General features: G+C 39.1%; 1 protein-coding gene across 3 annotated transcripts in view; it reads left to right on the top strand.

The window, feature by feature from the left end:
* Nucleotides 1-329: 329 nt before the first annotated feature.
* ccdc71 (coiled-coil domain containing 71) overlaps nucleotides 330-21666 on the top strand; it is a 28116-nt gene continuing 6779 nt past the window's right edge. For all 3 annotated transcript variants that reach the window (XM_077226033.1, XM_077226032.1, XM_077226030.1), the window contains exon 1: nucleotides 330-451. The gene's annotated coding sequence lies outside the window, so the exon portion shown is untranslated. The remainder of the gene's footprint in view (nucleotides 452-21666) is intronic.

Genomic DNA, 21666 nt, shown 5'->3' on the forward strand with positions numbered 1-21666 from the left:
TTATTTACATATACCTTCACCATCTACAACAACATGAACTTATTCTTTTTCACTTAAAATAAACACATTTTTAACATTAGCTAGCTATTTTCCATTTTGGGGGGATGGGCTCCTGCTCACCCATCCCCCACAGCTAAACTAGAAACCTCTAGGACTTTATTGTTAATATTATGCTTAATGTTAAATAAATCAGAGGTCCGTGGTCAGTTTTTCCTCATATATTTTATTCAAATTCCTAACTATTGTCCACAACAACATAATTTTTTTATTTTTCACTTAATATAAACAATTTTTTAACCTTAGCTAGCTATTTTCGCGATTGGCTCCGCCCCTTCTTCCAGTCAGCCACTCCGAAAGTCTCACCCTCAGAAGCTCTGAGAGCCATTTTTGTTTCATGGCAGAGAGCACGGCAGCTCTCATTTCAATGCTCTCAGAAGGGACTCGGTAAAAGGTAAGACTCCTTATTTAAAGATTATCTATTTATTTGGAGAAGGAAGCGTGGTGTTACAACAGTATGACATTTACTTCAAGCAGCTATGTTTGCCATAAAGACTCCGTATATGGCATATGCTCAACTACATTTTAGCCAGGATTTTTTCGTATTAGTTTTTCACAAGTAGACACCCAAAGTGGGGCTGAAAAACGTATGTTGTTTTTGAGACGTTTTTATTCAGCATAATTGCAAGGTAATATTAAACCGGTAAGTATTAGACGAATGTTTATCTCCCTTTTTCGCCAGATGAAGGTTCCTCTATTGTGTGTTGCATCGCCATTTGAAATGTTATTGAATGTAATTCTGAATTATGGACGTTTACTGCTACAAACCCCGGGTTTCGCTGTATCATTTGGCCTCTTAAACATCATTCGATCTGTTTTAACGCTTAGGCTGCTAAGGAAGATAAATATAGCGAGTAAAGACCGGATCTGTGTATTTTCGAATGCGCTTGGTTACGTCAAACCTAGTGAAGTATCGCAGTTTAGGGGCGCTGTGCGATCTAGCTACTAGAAAGATGTGTCTGTATTCATGCATGTGTTGTGAATTTAAATACAGACATGGATGTAAACTATAGATCTAATTACAAATAAGTAATAAATTAAAAGGCATTATCTGTTTTCCAGTTAAACTGTGTAAATTGTTATCATTTGTGGGACCTGTTGCGTTTTAGGCAAATAGACTTTGTATATAATAAATTTAGTAAAACTACAGACTATTCATACAGTGTGCATTCTTTAATGTTATTTCTCTGTGAAATTGTGACACTGTAAGCAGTCGCTATAGTGGGACATTTTTGACGGTTACGAAGAAGCATCTCGCACCATGAGTAATTTTAAGCTTGGTATACTTAATTTTTCGCGTTCTGCTCCGTCTTTCAAAGTATAACTTACTCCTTGGTCATGAGCGTAGAAAGACGCGTACACACTATATAGTTTATCTAGCTTTTAAGCACTCAAATCACTGGCAAATCTGCCATTGTACGCGCACCATCTGTGTGGACACACAAATTGGGTTGCGCGTAGACCGTGTGTACGGATGTCCTCGGACCCAACTGATGACCAAATTACGCCATGTTGACCGCCGCAGAAATCGGACGGCCTAAGTATACTTTGGGCTTTAAGCAGCATGGTGAACCAATGTCAGTTTAAAACAAAGGACTGATCCCATGAATTTGGGGGTTGGTTAAGCATATACTAGCGATGTGTGCGACTACTTATTTCATTAACGTTTAACAAATTTTGCAAACAACTAGTCTAACCCCGCCTCCTAGAGACAGTCTGTATGCAATCCATTTGAAATGGACTACTTAAAGGGGCATTCGGCAACTATTTCAACTTAAAACCGTTCACAAATCATTTGGATGGTTTAATAACCTGTTCTGGTGAAAAAGGTGACTTTCCCCGCTCCCCCCCAACGTTCCTAGGCAGAAAACCAACCTTGCAACATGGGGACTAATGTCCCAGTAAGTTGGAAATAGGAAGTCTCGTGAGAAACGAGAACGAGCGAGAAACACGAACTGCTTTACGGCAATTCGACATAAACACACACGCCGCCCTCAATGGGGGGGGGTGCCGCAAGTGAGTTTTTTTTAATGACATTGTTGTGAAATATACGGCCCACCGCTGTAGGGGGAGCTCGTTGAGAAAACATGCGACAACAAAAGTGAAAATCAGCGAAGAAATAGCTAGAGTTGCCAAGTTCCCCTTTAATCTATGAGCAGTCAAATCCCACACTGAATGCCGAAAAAAAAAACTCAAGCCGTCCTAGTGTATGACTTTCTTCTTTCATCCAAACACAATCGGAGTTATATTAAATAATATCCTGGCTCAGGTTAGAGGTCACTGTTCCACCAGAACTAGACTTGCGTGCGGTCTTTACCGTGAGTCAGTAATTATAGCGCTTTCAGGGAACAATATATCCCAGTGTGCATCGCAACAACATTGGCTAAAAGTGTGTAGCATATTGTTGTCAAATATATTGCCAATTTCAATATCAATATATGAAACGGTTCCAATACTCCTTTTCTGCAGTATCGATACACAGACACCAGCTGCGTGTTCTCAAACTCTTTTCTCTCTGACGGCGATGGACCCCAACTCCTTTCCCTCACTCCTCTCATTCACTCTGGTTGAATAGTGCTTGTTGCGCATAGTTTTAGTCATTTCTTCAGATTTGGTGCACACACCAAAAGCATGTGCACCACTGATCTAAATAGCGCTCTCAAACAGCACGCTAGTACCAAACTGACTTGTTTTCCGTGACTTATTACGATTAAACAATCAAAATTGTCAAAATGCTCGTCTTGCCGAGTATTCAGGTAAATACAGTTCTTTTTGGAATGTAAATAGTTGAGAGAAAATGCATGTTTTGTAACAGTATATTGGATCCATGCCTAAGCACTTAAAGGATTAGTTCACCTCAAAATGAAAATTTCCTAACAATTTACTCACCCCAATGCCATCCAAGATATCCATGTCTTTCTTTCCTCAGTGGAAGAGAAATTAAGTTTTTTGAGGAAAACATTTCTGGATTTTTCTTTGAATAATGGACTTCAATGACAAACAGCGTTTTGAAGTCCAAATCAATGCAGTTTCAAAGGTCTTTGAAGTGCTTTAACGGACTGTGCACACTGGCAGCTGAGGAGGAAAGTCTTATCCTCCGAAACGATAGGTCATTTTCATTTACTATAGGGCATTGATTTGGACTTGAAAACGCTGGTTGTCATTGAAGTCCATCATTCGAAAAAAAATCCAGAAATATCCATAGTGATGCACGATATATCGGCCGCCGATATAATATCGGCCGATATGGTCAGTTTTTTACACATCGGTATCGCTCCGATGTCAAAATAAGATCGATGTGAACAGGCCGATAATCATTCTTGTGCATTTGACGTGTGTGTAGGCTTAGATGTAAGTGTGGGGGCGGGGATGTTTGTTTTTGCACGAGCGCATGCGTTACACGTCACATAATGTGCTGAAGCAGGTGCTGGAGGCGGCAAGTTACGGCACCCTGCCTTGTTCTGACCGACCATCAAAGTATTGCCGCGCTGGAGTTACGGGGTTATGATGTAGCAATTAAATCACCTCAGACACACACGTAAGTTACATGTTTCATAGTGATTGCTTTTGTTAGATTATTGAATAATGGCATACTCTCGGGGGAAAATGATGGTGGAAATGGCTTTGAAACGTAAACACCAAGAACAAGGTAAGAATGACACACGACACGGGTGCATAAAAAAGATAATCTTTAAAATGCAGTAATAGCTAGCGGTAGCCTTTAGCTAGCGATGCTACTTCACAAACTAGACAAACACGTTTCAAGCCATAATTAACAACATATCCAGTAACAAGCGTTGCATTAGAGCAGGCTTGTAGGATATCTTAATTCAAAGCCCGTAATACAAGGCACAATGTAGGTTACAACTGAAATAAAATGCTAGCTCTCGCCTTCCAATGACAGTCCACTGACTGAAAACCACGCGAGTTGGTTGGTTTGAGCTGCAACGACACACCCATTGATACACCAGCAGCAGGAATGTAGTAATTTAGACCCTTCCTTTTGTTGAACCCTGGTTAAAATCCATGTCAAACAACCGACGAAAAAGCAAATCCATTACAATGCGGAACTACTAGAAACAGTTCTTTAGGGACACCTAATCTTTAGCCCCGCCTTAGCTCTGAAGCTCTGTGACTATTATGAACAGGCTGCGATGTCAAGATTGCAATGCTGGAATAAGTTGTGTGTGCGTGTGTGTGTGTGTGTGTGAGAGAGGTGCGGGCGCGATCGAACAGTGGAAACATAAAAACATACTCCGTCATTTTGTTCATACAGGACATTCCAACTATTCTCAGTACTTCAACTTCTTTTTTTTATATGTGAAGTCAAGTATCATAGTGAGTCTAATAGGGTTAATATTGCTTGCATTCTAAGTGTTATCTTAACATTGTGCTAAAACACAAGTTAAGGTATTTTGCCTTTGTACAACAGTTCGAAGTTTAAAGAACAGTACTGCCCTACTATGTTCACAGAATACAGTGACTTGGTCTCAAGTGAGTTAGATGTTTGAGAATACTCAGGGTTGGCTTATTCATAGTGCGAATTCAGGACACACTTGTATCCTTTATAAAAAAAAAATATTTTCTTCTGAATTCTGATTACATATTTTGCACACAGGTAAAGGTGCCCAATATCAGTCATTTCTGAAAATAAATTACAAAAGTAAAAAACAAAAGTGTTTTGGATAATAGCTCTTAATTTGATTATCATTAAAATGTGTTTTCTATACAGAGATAGCGACATCGGTAAATATCGGTATCGGCCATAACACCAATCAATATCGGTTATCTGTATCGGCCACAATTTTCATCACTAGTTTTCCTCAACTTAATTTCTCTTCCACTGAGGAAAGAAAGACAGTCTGGATGAGTAAATTATTGGGGTGAGTAAATTATTAGGAAATTTTCATTTTGAGGTGAACTAATCCTTTAAAGTTACAGCAGCCTAACAATCCTACTGCCGTCTGTCATTATAATCAAAGAACAAAAGACAAAGAGAAAATCACTTGCTGCTCTTGTCTGAATAACTTTTGTAACTTCAATTGTAAGCAATTAATCTGTATTAAATTTTTACAGTAAAAACTATCCAGTTATTTTACACTTGATAGCCTAACTTTCACTTCTGTTGTATTTCTTAGCCTAACTTTCACTTCTGTTGTATTTCTTTTACTTCTGTTGTATTTCTTTTACTTGAATACTACTGTAAGACCTATCTTTAAGCTATGTTTGTTTCATTCTTCTATCGTATTTATTTTGCTATTATTTGCAATTTGTTCTTATTTTATTACTGACTGTTGTCTTTTTTTGTAAATGTAGGCTAGTTCAACGATTCAAATAAAGTCTCCCTGTGCTTGTGTGCAAGCTAAACAAAATTACCTAAATTATCAAAAAAAAATCTAAATAACAAATGATCTGTATGGTGGTATATATGGCAGCTTAATGGCACTTAAATCGAGATGGCTTATCGCAATTTTGAAATCGCAAAGGCTGCTATTAGCTATTTTGTATGCGCAGCTTGTCATTGATGTACGGCTCTGTAAACGCTGCTCCATCTAAAAGCACTATGAATTTGAATCACTTATAACAATAGACTGTAAAAAAAAATGGACAAAGCGTCTGTGACGTTACCAATAGACTTTCTGAATACCGTTTTTGAGGCCGTTTATGGGGGGTATGGGCGGCGCCATCTTTGAAAATCTTGGGAAATCCTAACCCCACCCACCTTCTGGCCAATCCATATATGGGTAAAAGGGCAGGCTTTGTGTGAGACTTGTCAGCCGGTGGACGCGCCTCTTCAGCCAAGCAGCGGCAGCCTCAGCTATCTGTAACATTATAAGATCGACTGGCATACTAGGCTACTTTTTACAGTCTATGGCTACTACATTCACTGCAAAGCTGCTGAAGAGTACAACCCATCTGAATGAAGAAGTGCGCAGGCAGATGTTTGCGCGGCTAGCTCTCTTTACAACACAAGAGAGCTATCCCGCCTAAAAAGTACATCATGCGCTCGCGGCTAGCTCTCCTTTGGGACGGCAAACCACCTCTCACGCTCCCACGTTTCCTTCTCTCGTCGAGCCTTGACAGAAGAAGCACGAGGGTGGATGATCGTATTTCACATAACTGTTTTACAGAAACAGTGTTTCAAACGTCAGTTATAACCATAGGTAAAGTACCTCGGACGCTAACTTATCTGAGGCGATTTAATGCTAACTGTTGCAGTGCCACTGCCCAAAAACATTGATGCTAAATAGTGCTAACTACGTGAAATAGTAGTGGAATGTCACTTACTGGAAAAAATGGAGCGAAGTACTCCTACAGTGTTGGTTATTGCAGTTTATAGCAGAGAAACCCATTTTATGTATGAGATTTCAATACAAATGTTCAGAAAGGATACAGAGGTGGTATGATGTGTTGTCAGATCATGGCCGAGACGTCAAATTTCAGGAATTCCGTTATCAGCTGTCAATCAAGCTGTCAATCAAAGTTAACCACGCCCTTATTTGTCATACATTTTATATCCAAATACGATCTAAACTAATGAGTTAGAAAAAAACTCACCCCCCTCACAGTTGTCAGGCACTCAGAACCTATCGAAAAATACAACAAAAGTCCATTGGACCAACCTGTAAAAAAATGAATTTATGCTGTGAAAACGGACATTTTAACATGTCTATGGATATTTGCTCCCTTTTGGGACCTGCCCCTAGCGGATTTTCGATGTATTGCAGTTTTTCGCACTTCCGGGTAGACTTCATTTTTCAGATTAGAATGTTGCCACTTGCTTATAATGTGAATTTGAAAAAACAAAAACATGAAAAGCATTTAATAACCTCTTGTCCAACAAAAGACAACATTTAAAGCAGCACTATGCAGTTTTTTTTTTAGCTTAACTGAACAGCTTCGGAGTTATTGGAATGGTTATATGACTCTTTTCGGGTTGAATTGTGGTCGTCTCGCCCCCTCCCTGTTGCCTGTGAGTGGAAAAACCGCACTTGCAACTTTGGGCCAGCGGACCGCCGTCAGGAAGTATCGCGTGATTTCAGCTCTCGCGATGTAACAAATTGCTTTACGGCACTGCACACATTACACGCATACACGCCCCCATCCAGGATCCGGCTAGCTATAAGAACAACTATCGTCCCATGGCAAAGCCGGCATATAAGAAGCAGAAAGCTATAAAAGCATTGTCGGAGGAACAGAGAAAGAGGAAACGGCAGACTGACCGAGCGAGGAGTATGACACGAGTAAACATCGGACCTGCGTTTTCAGAATGGCGAAAAAACCGAAGAAAGCCCGGTCGGAAGAGTCTAGAAAAAGGTAACGAGAATCTGACAGCGCGAGGAACCGGACAAGAGTCTCACTCACTCAGGCTTTCTCTGTTAAAGTTGATTCCTGCGTTTATCATGAGAACAGTTGTCAATATCTCACATAATTATCAGGACATAAATAAGCCTACATGTTGTAAATAGTGTAAATGAGCGCAATTTGCAAACTATTATGATAAATTGCAATAATCATGTCTAACAACATCATAACGGACATTGTTACGAAATCAGGGCTCTCAAGTGCCACGCATTGAGCGTGACAGTCACTCATTTCGTTTTTTTGTCACGCTCTCTTCCCACACATTGTATTTCTCACGCTGAAAAACTATTTATAATATATTTAATATGCCGCAGCGCCCAAAACTCTGGCCGCGCCGCTCTCACTGTGGTACCGGCAGGAATCAAGCGCGTCTCCTCTCGTGTTGTTCGTCGAGCTACACAATAGCCAATCAGAAAATAGCACTATTGTATCTAGGTAAGATTTAACGCAACAACCAATGACAAAAATGTATCCAACCCAGGCAGTCACTCTTGCCTGTCCTCAAAACTTGAGAGCCCTGCGAAATAATGCGACGTAAATGATACACTTTGGTGTCATTAGGTAAGCCTAATGCGGTAGGCTACTTTAATATTATGAAGTGCAGAGGCCGTGAGTGCAAATACGCTCTGCGTGAGTGGTGTTTACGACAGTAATGTTAAATACAAGTACTCTACAGCGACTCTAGGGATCGCTGTTTGACAAAAACGGAAATCCTGCATAGTGCCGCTTTAATAACATCCTTTTACTCCGAACTCACTTCATAACGACAGCTGAGCATCCTTCTGTGAGATGATGTGGCTTGTTACACAGAATAAGGCAGTTGTGTGTTTATTGGTCATGTTTAATCAATCAAAGCATTTCAATCTCCTGTTTATTCAGCGATAGGGATTTCCTGGAATGACAGGGGTTATCTACTTCTGAGGCGGGCCTTATTTGGCATGTCTGCACGAGAGCGCCCTCTGGTGTTAAGATGGAGCAGCATTTACTACCAATCAGCCGCACTGCACTGACAAGCTGCGCATAAAATAATCGCAGCCTTTGCCAAATCGCGTGCGCGGTTTCGGTGCGATTAATTGTGTAGCCCTACCCCGTGGTGTCAAATGTTATTTAGTATAGATATTTTTCAAGGTATCGTATCAAAGTTGGAAATTATTGTATCGTGACAACACTAGTGTAGCATTTTGTTCCACATATTGTGTATTGTTCAACATCTTTAAATGTGTGAATTTATGAACATGCTCAATACATTTGTTTATTACATTTTATCAAAATGTCTGCTGAACAACATTCTATTTGTTTTTGAGGTATTTTGCAGGTTAGCAAACTTTTTATAAATTATTTCCGGGTGAAAGTGTAAACATTGAATACCATGTACTTTTATGATATGGGTTTTAGTTTTGTTTCTCAATGCACAACGGATTAAGTTAGATCGATGTAATGCAAAAGCACATGTCATGTGTGGTATTTTCAATGCACAACGAAGTTTGTTCTTGTATGCAATGCAAAAGCTCATGTCTCATCTCTTCAACGCACTATAGAATAAGTTAGATCTTCTGTATGCAATGCAATGAACAGAGCATGTTTATGTAGGCCTACAACATTTTTAGAGAGACCAGACATATACTTTACGTAGACACAATTGTTTGGCTAAACATATTGCAAGTGTGTGGTCCGGTTGAAAACCTAAAAAGCAGTGTTGTTGATGTGGTGGTATGAAATCCTCTATAGGGGCCAATATATTAAACCTTACCAAATTTTTGTTTTTCAGATAACTAGTTATAAACATCAATTTCAATTTCAATTTGCTTGGCATGTTTCTTTTCATATGGTTGTTCCACCCTGACAAAAATAAACCCGAAAGAGAAAATTGACTGAAGAAAGCACTCTTAAGCCTGTTCAATGCTTCTGCGTCGAATCGACGGCGTACCCCCGTAGACCCCTCTGTTGCCGCGAACCCCTCCGCCGTAGCTCGACGTGCACCTCCAAAATATTGTAACTACGCGTCGAGGCGACGCAGACCACAAGGGCTGTGATTGGTCAGATGCACCGCGATGCAACTCAGCCTGACGCAGAACCATAAAACGGCCATGACGCCGTAGGAGTGACGGCGTAGCTACGCCGTGGAGTTGACGCAGAAGCATAATGAGGCCTTTAGCGCTAATGTCTGCTGTAACACCCCTAGTGGTATTGATGCTGGAATAGGGCATACTTGTGCTACTAACTGTGTTCTGACATATTTCAGAATCCAAAAATGTGCTCAAAGCAACAACTAACATGCATGGATAGAAAGTGTTTGCATACTTTCTAGTTTCCTGAAGCGTTTAGTTCCAAACCCTAATAAAATACAGCTGCTTCTAATGTGCAGCTAATCCTGAAGTCTTTAATTACGGTAGTGATTTCAGGTGTGTTTGATTAGGGTTGGAGCAAAACCCAATAGGACAATTGCCTTCAGGACCGGATTTCAATAGCCCTGATTCGTCAGGCAGTTCACAAACTTATTCAGCACCAAAAAATGTTTTGATTAAACAATGCATTCCTATGAAGCTATTCACACCCACGATGAAGCTTTGGTTGATGAAAGACTACAGTATGATTATATTACAGATTAACAAAAACTAGGGATGGGCATTTTTCAAAAATATTGTATTAGAATATTTTGGTTCATAAGAATCGAATATTCGTTTATTTAAATGTTATTTTACGAGAAATACATTATTTTTTTACGTTTGTTTTAAGTTTTTGTCATTATTTCTGAACAAGCCTACATTAGTCAATATACACCACAACCTTATCTTAAGGTTTTCTTTTAGTTGAAAACATAAAAAAAAATAAAGAACAAAATCTTTTAAGCTAAAAAAAAAACGATAAAAAAGCAGACTGCGCAGTTATCATACAGAACGTACATGCCCTCAAGTCAGCATTATCGTTATTACGTTCACGTATTTTCACGTTTATGTTGAGAAACAATAATATGCTCGAGTGAGAAAACGCGCTTCGCTGACGTTGCAGAGACACATGTGTGTGTGCAAAGTGAAGAACTAACAGCACTTTGCGTTTTCTGTTCTTAAACCTACCTCCCTCTACGAAACTTAAAGGAAGCATATATCTCAAAATCATTTTGCTACCAGTCGGAAGATATCATCTCGGATCACGATTCCCTCGGGTTACTACAGCTGCACTTACCTGCAGTCGTTAATGCAATGATGGACAGCTGCTTCCTCAGTCGACTGGTGTTTGGAATTCATGTGATTTCTCATTGTGGTGGTGATATTATAACTCATGTTCATTAATAATTGATTAGTAATTCCATTTTGTAATATTGTTTTCATCTAGTAATTCCAAACTTTGCGAGGCAGACAACAACATTATGTGATCAAATACAATCCACTTGTTAAACACGCTCCACAGCACCACCCAGTGCATTTAGTTATAACTGCGGAAAAAAATGAAAGAAGAAGAGTAAAATTCGAATAGTATTTTATTTTTCGAATAATAATTACAGATCGAAAATTCAAATATTCGTGCACATCCCTATTTTAGACAATGTGCAAATAATGAATTGAGTTTTTGCACTTCTAATTCACACAAAATTGTATTTATAGGCTATACCTCTCTTGGCGAGTATCCTTAAACTCAGTTGGATGCGTCTTAAATTAACGTAAACAGTTGAGGAAAAAAATGCTTGTTTACCAGTATATTGGATGCATGCAGCGTAATATTCCTGCTGTGTTTAAATGTTAATCAAACAACAAAAGAAAATTAATAATTATTGATTATTGTGGTAATTAAAGTATGCCGGGCAGGAAATCCAAACGTTCGCCTTTCATCCATCAACCTCAAATATGGCTTATCATTTGAAACATGTAAGTAGCAACTTTACATGTCCACTCGCTCTAAAGTTAACTGATAAATGTGCGCTATTATTAGGCTTATATCTAAGTGTTCGTGCGGAATGTGAAAGCTGGGTCCACTTTTATTTGTGTAAAGTCACAATAGCAAGAAAACATTGTTCCTTTGTAAAATAAAGAAAATAAACAGGATGCGCTTTTTGCTCTCTTAGTCTGCGTGAACTGGAGCGTGTCACAAGAATGAACCGAAACTCAGTGTATAAGCTACTTCCCTCACCGATTTGAGAAATATATAAAACTTGAAATATCTACTTTTAAACTAACCAATTTAAATTGAACGGAAACTCTCTTCTTTTTATGTAATCCGTATGAAAGGTGCATTTCTCTCTAAAGTCGCGTTCAGTAGGCTACTGCGGTTATAAATGACATACCCAAAATAAAAAGGGTTCTCATAAGTCATTCTGAATAGACACATAACCAACATAAATTTAGAAAGCCAACATAAATTTAGAAAGCCAACACTTGAGTTTACTGTTCAAGACTCAAGACAAGAAATTGTAATCTGATAAAGGTTGATCTGTAGTTATACTGACAACAGACACTGACAACGCGCTGACAGACAGGACCAAGAAGGTAACATTTAATAAAGTCTCAACTTTCAAATTTGGTCAGTCAAAGAAAATTAAACCATAAATAGGCCTACTATTTTGTGGCTCTTTAATGTGTCGTGACAGATTGCACTTTTTTTCAGTAAGCTAGGCCTATGTGTTTTCAAGGTTTTATTGAATGCTACCTCTGACTACGAATGCATTACTTTGCACTTATATAGTCTTTTATTTTGGAATTTTAAGAGCAATAAACATATATTGCAATGTTAAAGCTCCAGTCGGCAAGTCTGCAGATTGAGTGGACTTAGGCAAAATTTTGAATGTTTACAACTCTCATGCCCCTCCCCCACTATCAACGAATACCCTCCCACCGAGTTCGTGGCTTCGTGCTCGTCAGTGCCAGTGCACCAGATTTTCTGTGAACGCGCCCGTCTCATCAGCATCCATCAACACCATGAAGTATTTTGTTATTGTTGTTTTGTCATTTTGGAGTAGATTGTTACGAAATGGATTACCCACCAATTAAACGTAAATAAACACCATCGTCTGTCTGAAACGCTATTATTGCTGTATGTGGCAGACATGGTCATTGTACATTTTTCTACTGCTTATATATCAGAGCTAGTAAGATAGCACATACAATAACAGTAGCTTTACTACTGTTCTTACTCTCGTAAGAAAGATAGATTAGCATTGATTCTTCCTAAAAGCCGAACTTTATCCCTTCATCTGGACATGTTTATCCACCTAACGTTACATGCACACGGATTTCAGTGCAAACAAACGAACCTGCCCAACAAGTGCTAACGTTAGCTATCCATTAGGGCTGCAACAACTAATCGATAAAATCGATTATAATCGATTATGAAAATCGTTGTCAACGAATGTCATTATCGATTAGTTGGTCTGCTTACGTCACGGGGAGCGTTTACTGGTACGCACACACACGCAAGGTCTGTCTCCCTCAGGCGCTCTGCCGAGCGCGCGCGCTACACGGTTTGGAGCAGTCTCTTATGTCTCGCTGTCTCGCATGCGCGCTCTTGCTTGCGCGCTCTAGATTTCGGGAGTTTGAACTAATTCGCGGGCATCAGGGAGCCGCAATCAATATGCGGGAGACTCCCGGGACTTCCGGGATGTCTGTATTTTGTCTCGAGCATCAGGTTGTGCAATCAGTTCGCTCGCAACGTAAGTGATGGATTAAAATAGCGCTACCGCAGAAATAGGTTAAATTAAAACGGTGTTTACAAAGTGAAGCATTAAATACAAAGGCAGTTAATAACAGCAGCTGTAAAATATTGTTTTTTAGTCACTGTACTCAGTGGTTTTCAGCGAATGCTTGTGCACTAATGCATAATTTCTCCTGTCCTTTACTCAAGCCTGTTAGCTTGCTGGGTAACGTTACCTCCATTCCGTTCTCTTTTTATAGCATTTGTCTACTAAGTTTTAATTGTTTTTCAAACGCGATCTACTGCGGCTCTACATTCACACAATTGTTTTCAGTCTTTCTATATTTATTTAATCAATTTATCCTTATATTATATTCTTTTATATATTATATATATAATATATATTATATTCTTTATCCTTATATTCCTTATATATAATTAATTTTAAATAAAAATTAAATGAATTATATATTTTAGATGTTTTTAGTTTGTTTTTAGTTCAGATATTCACATCTGAACAACATGTCTGTGTAAATTTGTTTTAACAAAAATTGTGTTAAAAAATAATATGTTGGATATCATTTTTTTTAACAATAATCATGTTTGTCAACTTGCCATCAGCAATTATCATTAAAAACAATGCAAATATTGATATTAGTAAAACTCAATGTGTGGCTTTTGCCCTTTTTAAAGTACACTTTTACACATAAATACCCTGATTTACGGTTTTATTTAGTTATAATAAAAAAAAAATCTAATTTAATTTCTATCCGATTAATCGATTAATCGAAAAAATAATCGTCCGATTAATCGATTATCAAAATAATCGTTAGTTGCAGCCCTACTATCCATACCAACACATTAGGGCAAACATACATTACTAACATAACACTAAGAAATAAAGGTACTGGTTGATAAAGCACAATTACCTGTGGAATTACTATAACACTAAGAAATAAAGGTACTGGTTGATAAAGCACAATTACCTGTGGAATTACTATAACACTAAGAAATAAAGTAACTGGTTGATAAAGCACAATTATCTGTCGAGAAGAAATGTTGCAAGCTCTGCATCCAGCTTGAACCCAATTAAATCACGTAAATCTCTCCACCTTTCAAATGCCGATCCGATGTTGATCCTGGTTTATTTACGCACTTTCTTTCTTTACTTCTTTATTTTCAGCAGGTGTTCTCTTTTCCTGTGTTGTTTTTGACCTCCTAGCTCTTGAGGTTAACCGAGGAATTGGAATCTTTTCCGCCATCACTCTTCATTACTGCGCGAACTTCAGGCGTGTGCATGTGATTGTAACGTGCGCGAGGGGTGGCGTGTGCACGACCTGTGATTGACAGTCATATCTCACACCCCCCTGCGCTGATTGGACCCGATGATCCGGGACGGGTGGATTTTTCCAAAACAAATAACACGCTCCAGGTGGTGTTAGAAGCTCTTTTTTCTAAAACCTCTTTATTTATGTTGTTCTGTCGGATTATAGTGTCGATTTCACTGAATATGATAAAAAAAATTTTGCCAACGGGAGCTTTAAGAAATTCATGTTTTTTTCATTCAGATATGTAAATCAACATGTATAATTGCTATTAGTCAGTTAATGGGGAGATCGATAATCAAAATCGAATCGGACTGGGAAAACGAATCGTTAGATTAATCGATGCATCGGAAAAATAATCGCTAGATTAATCGTTTAAAAAATAATCGTTTATCCCAGCCCTACACTCAATAGGTGTGTATTTGTTGTTTGGCTTTTGTAATGAGAGGGACATACTCTATAATGTCAGGACAAGGGCAGATTCTGCATGTTCTGTCAATGAAAACAAGCTCTGACAGAAACCAGTTTGTAATTAATAAAGTAATTTGGGTGATGTAGGTACTGCGAATTCATTCCTTAAACCAGCACTATGTAGTTTTTCAACCTTCATAATATATTTCCAAGACCCTTGAGATGGTACATCTACTTACAATAGGTTGAATGGAACGTCTGCCATAGCCTGACAGTGTCTGTATCGCTTTTACTGGCTCTATGTAACTTCAGGTTTCGGGTAGGAACCCGAGCACAAAAAAAACCTACAAAATTCGTCTGATGTACGGCATACGTCACTTCCCCTACCACCCCCATCTTCCTCAAATTCTGACGTGAGAGCCCAACTAGCGATTGATACCCATGTTGTTGTCATGGCCAAAGGAACAACTAAAAGGAAGAAGGCAAAGGTTTTGTCAGAGGAGACAAAAAAAAGGGAGAGTGACAAATTAAAAGGCCAGACGAGGATCAATATTGGAGGGAGAGCAAGACGGTTTGAAGACGGTGAGAGTGTGCGTGCGCGCAACCGGCTCTCTCTCTCTCTCTATGCTCGTTCTTTCAGTAACATGCACCCTCTCACAAGCGCAGCAGTCAGTCATCTATAAAGTGTAAATTTATAAATCAGGGAGTCAGGGAGCTGACTACCGCGCGAAATGTAAAAAGCTGAATAATATGGCCTGGCCATGTTACGGAATCTATCTGGTCCTCCATTTATCTTCATGAATCAAGTAATGCTAGTAGAGTAGCGAATTATCAATCTGGTAGCCAGTAACGTTAAACACTAACATGCTAGTTTACGATGGTTTTAATAAATAATCTTTCAGGATAACTATCCTTATGTCTGCAGGCTGGTTATCATGTTTTTATTTATTTTTCTGGTGAAAGTGACTTGCCTCAGGCTATAATGCAAATCGATTTTCAAATTTGCAGATTCATCTATGGTAGCTTGATATTATAATATTGACGATATATGGCTATTACCTACCACACAAACATTGAATTAGCATATCCGTGATGTAAAACAGTAGCCAATAGGCTACTATAATGGCGCTGTCTCACAAACGTGAGCTACGCAATCTTTTGACGTTTGAAAAAGTGGTAAAACCCTTGAAATTATATTCATATGACATGCTGAAATATGCCAATGTACCTGGGATGAAGACATTTCACATGCAACGCTGGCAGTCTGCCAAAGACGTGAGAACTTGCAAAAACTCAAGACGGTATCGGCTTGTCAACAAATACACATCTATCCCCTGATGTAACCATGACAGATTTCACGACAGTAGTTGAAGACAATACTGTTTCCCAACTGTAGGGGGACCCCGAGAGCAAAAACCGCAAAAACGACATGGTGTTGCTTTAACATTTATCAAGTATTTTTTATCCCAAATACATTCTTTATCCTTTATGATCATTAGGCACTTCATAAATTTACTTGGGGATATGAAGATTTGTTTTCATAGATTGCATCTGGTCTATTTTGTCTTACTGCACTGGCAGATTTTTTCACTTGTTTACACTTGAAACAAATGTAAAAATCAACCAGTGCAGTAGAAACTATGAAAAATGTATTCTTTATTTTATGCTGAGTTTCTACTCATTAGGGGTTAAGCACAGAAGGTGCATAGGCACCTGTTGTATCCTTTATGCTGGGTAGTCACTGTGTCAGATTATGCGATTAATGACTCCTAATTTCTTGCTGTGGACAAGAAACATGTCAGACTTGCACGTTGCTTGACGACCAGTCATTGCTTGCCGTCTTTAACGTTGTGCGTAATGTCATTGAAGGCGGAACTAGCAACTGACTGATGGAAACAAAAGCATTAACAAACAATGGTTGTACTAGTTTAGTGCTAATTTCAGTACTCACAGGATTATTGAAGTGCTTCTGCTATTCACCAGCATTTATCCATTTTCACTCTGTCGTGGTAGTCCCTTGAGGAAATATAAAGGCAGGAGTACTGTTGCCATAGCTCAATGAACTTTTTATCTATTGCATAATTCCACCTAGCAGCACCAATACCATAGTGTCTCTTTTGTTTTGCCGTGTTTGAAAGCTGTGTACGGAAGAGCTTCTGTGCTATAATTGGTCAACATCATGGAAATAAACTAAACATGCTATTCTTTTTGTCTTGACACTGTAAAGCATCAGTTGTCATCCAATGTGATACAATACGAGGTGAAGCAATTAATTCTTGCGTTTCAACGGCCATTGTAGTTTACAAATTACCATTGACACTAGGGCTGTAATCTCCTAGTCGACAAGTCGATTTATTGGTCGATACATTCTGGCTCGACCAATCAGACCAATTCTGATTGGTCAATTTTTTACCATGTTAATTTCATCAAGTGGAAAGCACTAATTGCTAATGGGGGTGTTTTCAGAGCACCCCTGTTTCACAGGTAACAGTCTGTCTTCAGAACACCCCCCTTGTTTTCACTTTTTTGGATTAGCCCAAGCCACTGGAGACAGATTGAAGAAAGTACTAGAAGGCCTTGGTCTGGTGGTTTGCTGAATATTTATTTAATTGTGAGTGTTTAATTTACAGTCAGTCCTCCTTTACCATGTCAAAGACATCGGCAGTGTGGCAGCATTTTACAAAAATAGATAACGGAAAAAGTCGAATGCAAAGTTTGCAAGCAACAGTTTGCATATCACAGCTCGAGTACAAACATGGCATATCACCTAAAACGGTAAGCTAACTTGACTGCGTTAGGTTGCCCCGTCTGTTTAGAGTAGGCTATATGAACACATCAGAATATGGCACATGTTTTAGTCTAATAACTTAGTCGTTTTATAACTGCAGGAGGACCCGCCCCCAACGACGGAAGCATCCCCCAGACACACCCCCCCAGACCACGCTGGATGTTAAGCCTCCTCTATCATCGTGGACATGCACAGAGCGGCTGAAATGATAGTGTCTGTCAGTTATTATAATATATGACAAAAACAATTGTCTAAATTGTTGCATATTCCTCAACAGTTCTTGTGCTGATATCACTAGTTGACATAGTACCATTAAAGAAATCATAGGCTTTGATATTGCGCAGGTGCACGTGATGCAATGGTGTCAGAGCCGACAGAGTGTGTCATTTCAGTGCAAAATAATTAACGTTAGGTCAAAAAACGATTTAATATACTGCAACTAGCCTCCTAGTTTTTTATGTTTATTTATAATTCATTTAGGCGGACAAGGCTACCAAGTAGGCTACTTCGCAGCTAATTAATCTAACGTTTTTTTAATCTAAAATCCTCCCCAGTCGATTTTTAGTCAATTTCAGGACTTCAGTCGACCAAGGTTTTCTTTGGATGATTACAGCCCTAAGTGACACCCTACTAGGGGTGTAACAATACATCGATATGGATCGATGCATTGATCAAACGTCTAACGATACGATGCATCGATTGCTACACGTAAAATATTGATATAAGGTACCTTTATTTTGACACTTTCCACGCTATGCATTTCTGCCAAAGCGTGCTTTTTTTTTACTCACCGTACTGTTTGCCGGTGTGTCTTTGTAACGTTAATCTCATCTAAAATAAACGCCTGACAAGATTGACTGAACCCTAAAAACGTTTTGTCACAAAAGCCGGAATTGTTCACGGTCAAGGCATCGCAGTTCATGTTTTACAGCAGAAACCAACAAGCCCCCTTGGTGTCTGTGAACACATCTCGATAAGTCCGTTTTAGCGAATCAGCGCGCAGTATTCAGGTCAGGTGACAAGGCTGTTAGGCGCGCGAGCTGAGAGGAATTTCGTCAAAGCTGACTAAAAGTGTTCGAGGATGGATCATTGAAATGAACTTGATGAGCCCGTGATATCTAAAAGCTGAAACTTTTTCAAGCAACCTTGTTAAAGCAGCACGTTAGTGGTGAGGGAAAAGCTCCCTGTATTGCGTGTACGTTAATCACAACAACAAAGTTTTTCAGGCGTCTATGTCAGCTGAGGAAATTTACGTTACAAAGATTCACGAGAGTGTTTTATTATAGGCTATATCATGGTTTTGTTTAACTTTGAAACATGAAATGTGGAGTTATCTGCTTTTGCCAAAAAATTACTGGTGGAGTTATCTGCTTTTTGCAAATATCGTATTGTTGGCTGAGAGAATCGATATCGTATCGTGACAAACTGTCCGATTTACACCCCTACACCCTACGTGGAATCCTAAGCAGATTGTGCCAAAATCAGGCTAATATTTTGTAGTCCGAATCCGGCATTAGTGTGTTTTATTGTAGGCTATATCATGGTTTTGTTTAACTTTGAAACATGAAATGTGGAGTTATCTGCTTTTGCCAAAAAATTACTGGTGGAGTTATCTGCTTTTTGCAAATATCGTATTGTTGGCTGAGAGAATCGATATCGTATCGTGACAAACTGTCCGATTTACACCCCTACACCCTACGTGGAATCCTAAGCAGATTGTGCCAAAATCAGGCTAATATTTTGTAGTCCGAATCCGGCATTAGTGTGTTTTATTGTTCTTATTTTTCACCATGCCCTGAAGTTACGTAAAAAGTTTCAGGACCGTGCTCCTTTAGCATTTTTTTAGGAATGCACCATAGGGTTTGCATAGACTAATCTACTTTAATGCTCTACCATGACACTTTAAGCTTGATATTGACCAGTCACTGGTCATGGTCTATAGAGGCCGCAACAGGATAAGAAATCTCAAAGTCGACCAGTTAAAATGACAAATAAATTAAAAAAACAAGACAGTCTAAACCAGAGGTCTTTAATCCTGCTCCTGGAGGGCCACTGTCCTGCAGAGTTTAGTTCCAACCTGCTTCAGCACACCTGCCTTTGTACAATCACCTAAAGGATTATTAGGAACACCATACTAATTCTGTGTTTGACCCCCTTTCACCTTCAGAACTGCCTTAATTCTACGTGGCATTGATTCAACAAGGTGCTGAAAGCATTCTTTAGAAATGTTGGCCCATATTGATAGGATAGCATCTTGCAGTTGATGGAGATTTGTGGGATGCACATCCAGGGCACGAAGCTCCTGTTCCACCACATCCCAAAGATGCTCTATTGGTTTGAGATCTGGTGACTGTGGGGGCCATTTTAGTACAGTGAACTCATTGTCATGTTCAAGAAACCAATTAGAAATTATTCGAGCTTTGTGACATGGTGCATTATCCTGCTGGAAGTAGCCATCAGAGGATGGGTACATGGTGGCCATAAAGGGATGGACATGGTCAGAAACAATGCTCAGGTAGGCCGTGGCATTTAAACGAGGCCGAATTGGCACTAAGGGGCCTAAAGTGTGCCAAGAAAACATCCCCTACACCATTACACCATCACCACCAGCCTGCACAGTGGTAACAAGGCATGATGGATCCATGTTCTCATTCTGTTTAAGCCAAATTCTGACTCTACCATCTGAATGTCTCAACAGAAATCGAGACTCATCAAACCAGGCAACATTTTTCCGGTCTTCAACTGTCCCATTTTGGTGAGCTCTTGCAAATTGTAGCCTTGTTTTCCTATTTGTAGTGGAGATGAGTGGTACCCGATGGGGTCTTCTGCTGTTGTAGCCCATCTGCCTCAAGGTTGTGCGTGTTTTGGCTTCACAAATGCTTTGCTGCATACCTCGTAACGAGTGGTTATTTCAGTCAAAGTTGCTCTTCTATCAGCTTGAATCAGTCGTCCCATTCTCCTCTGACCTCTAGCATCAACAAGGCATTTTCACCCACAGGACTGCCGCATACTGGATGTTTTTCCCTTTTCAGACCATTCTTTGTAAAGCCTAGAAATGGTTGTGTGTGAAAATCCCAGTAACTGAGCAGATTTTGAAATACTCAGACCGGCCCGTCTGGCACCAACAACCATGTCACGCTCAAAATTGCTTAAATCACCTTTCTTTCCCATTCTGACATTCAGTTTGGAGTTCAGGAGATTGTCTTGACCAGGATCACACCCCTAAATGCATTGAAGCAACTGCAATGTGATTTGTTGATTAGATAATTGCATTAATGAGAAATTGAACAGATGTTCTTAATAATCCTTTAGGTGAGTGTATATTCAAGCGATCCTGAAGAGCTTGATGAGCTGATTCAGGTGTGTTTGATTAGGGTTGGAACTAAACTCTGCAGGACAGTGGCCCTCCAGGAGCAGGATTGAAGACCTCTATTCTAAACTAATGCATGTTGCATTGTAACTAGGGCTGGATGATTTTGAAAAACAATCTAATTGTTTTCTTTGTTGTTGTTTTTTGCACACCAATGTTGCGATTTTTTTGTTTGTTTTTTTTAAGCGGGTTTTTTAAATTATTATTTTTTTTTTTAGCTCTTTATCTTCTGTATGTTTCAACAAAGACAAGCAATAAATCATTGTATAGCCTAGTGGGGATGGGAATCTTTAGGCACCTCATGATCCTATCCAATACTTGATCTACTTTTTATTCTTATTAATTAATCTTATTAGTAAAACGTATAAATGCATATGTAATAAAAATAAATTTTTTAAATACTTTTAATTATACTATTTAATAAAACTTTAATAATACTATTTAATACAACTTTTTAATAATTACGGATTAAAAAATAAATTAAAATAATTGCATGTTAAGAATTATAAATGGCTGATATAAACTAATATACAGGGCTCTAGAGTGTGACCATATGCGACCAAAATTTGTAAGGGTGCGGCTAAAATTTTTCCAAGGTCGTACCGGTGCACCTAACGTCCTCGCATCAGCTGCCTCTCCACGAACGAAGCGCTTGTTCTCCTTTGTCGGAACTCACACTCATGGTTGATCATATCGTGGTCTAAACCAATCAGAGACAGAGATAGGGC

The sequence above is a fragment of the Siphateles boraxobius genome, unplaced genomic scaffold (assembly GCF_051911475.1).
Source record: "Siphateles boraxobius isolate OS27281-9 unplaced genomic scaffold, OSU_SipBor_1 13, whole genome shotgun sequence".
Taxonomy (NCBI): domain Eukaryota; kingdom Metazoa; phylum Chordata; class Actinopteri; order Cypriniformes; family Leuciscidae; genus Siphateles; species Siphateles boraxobius.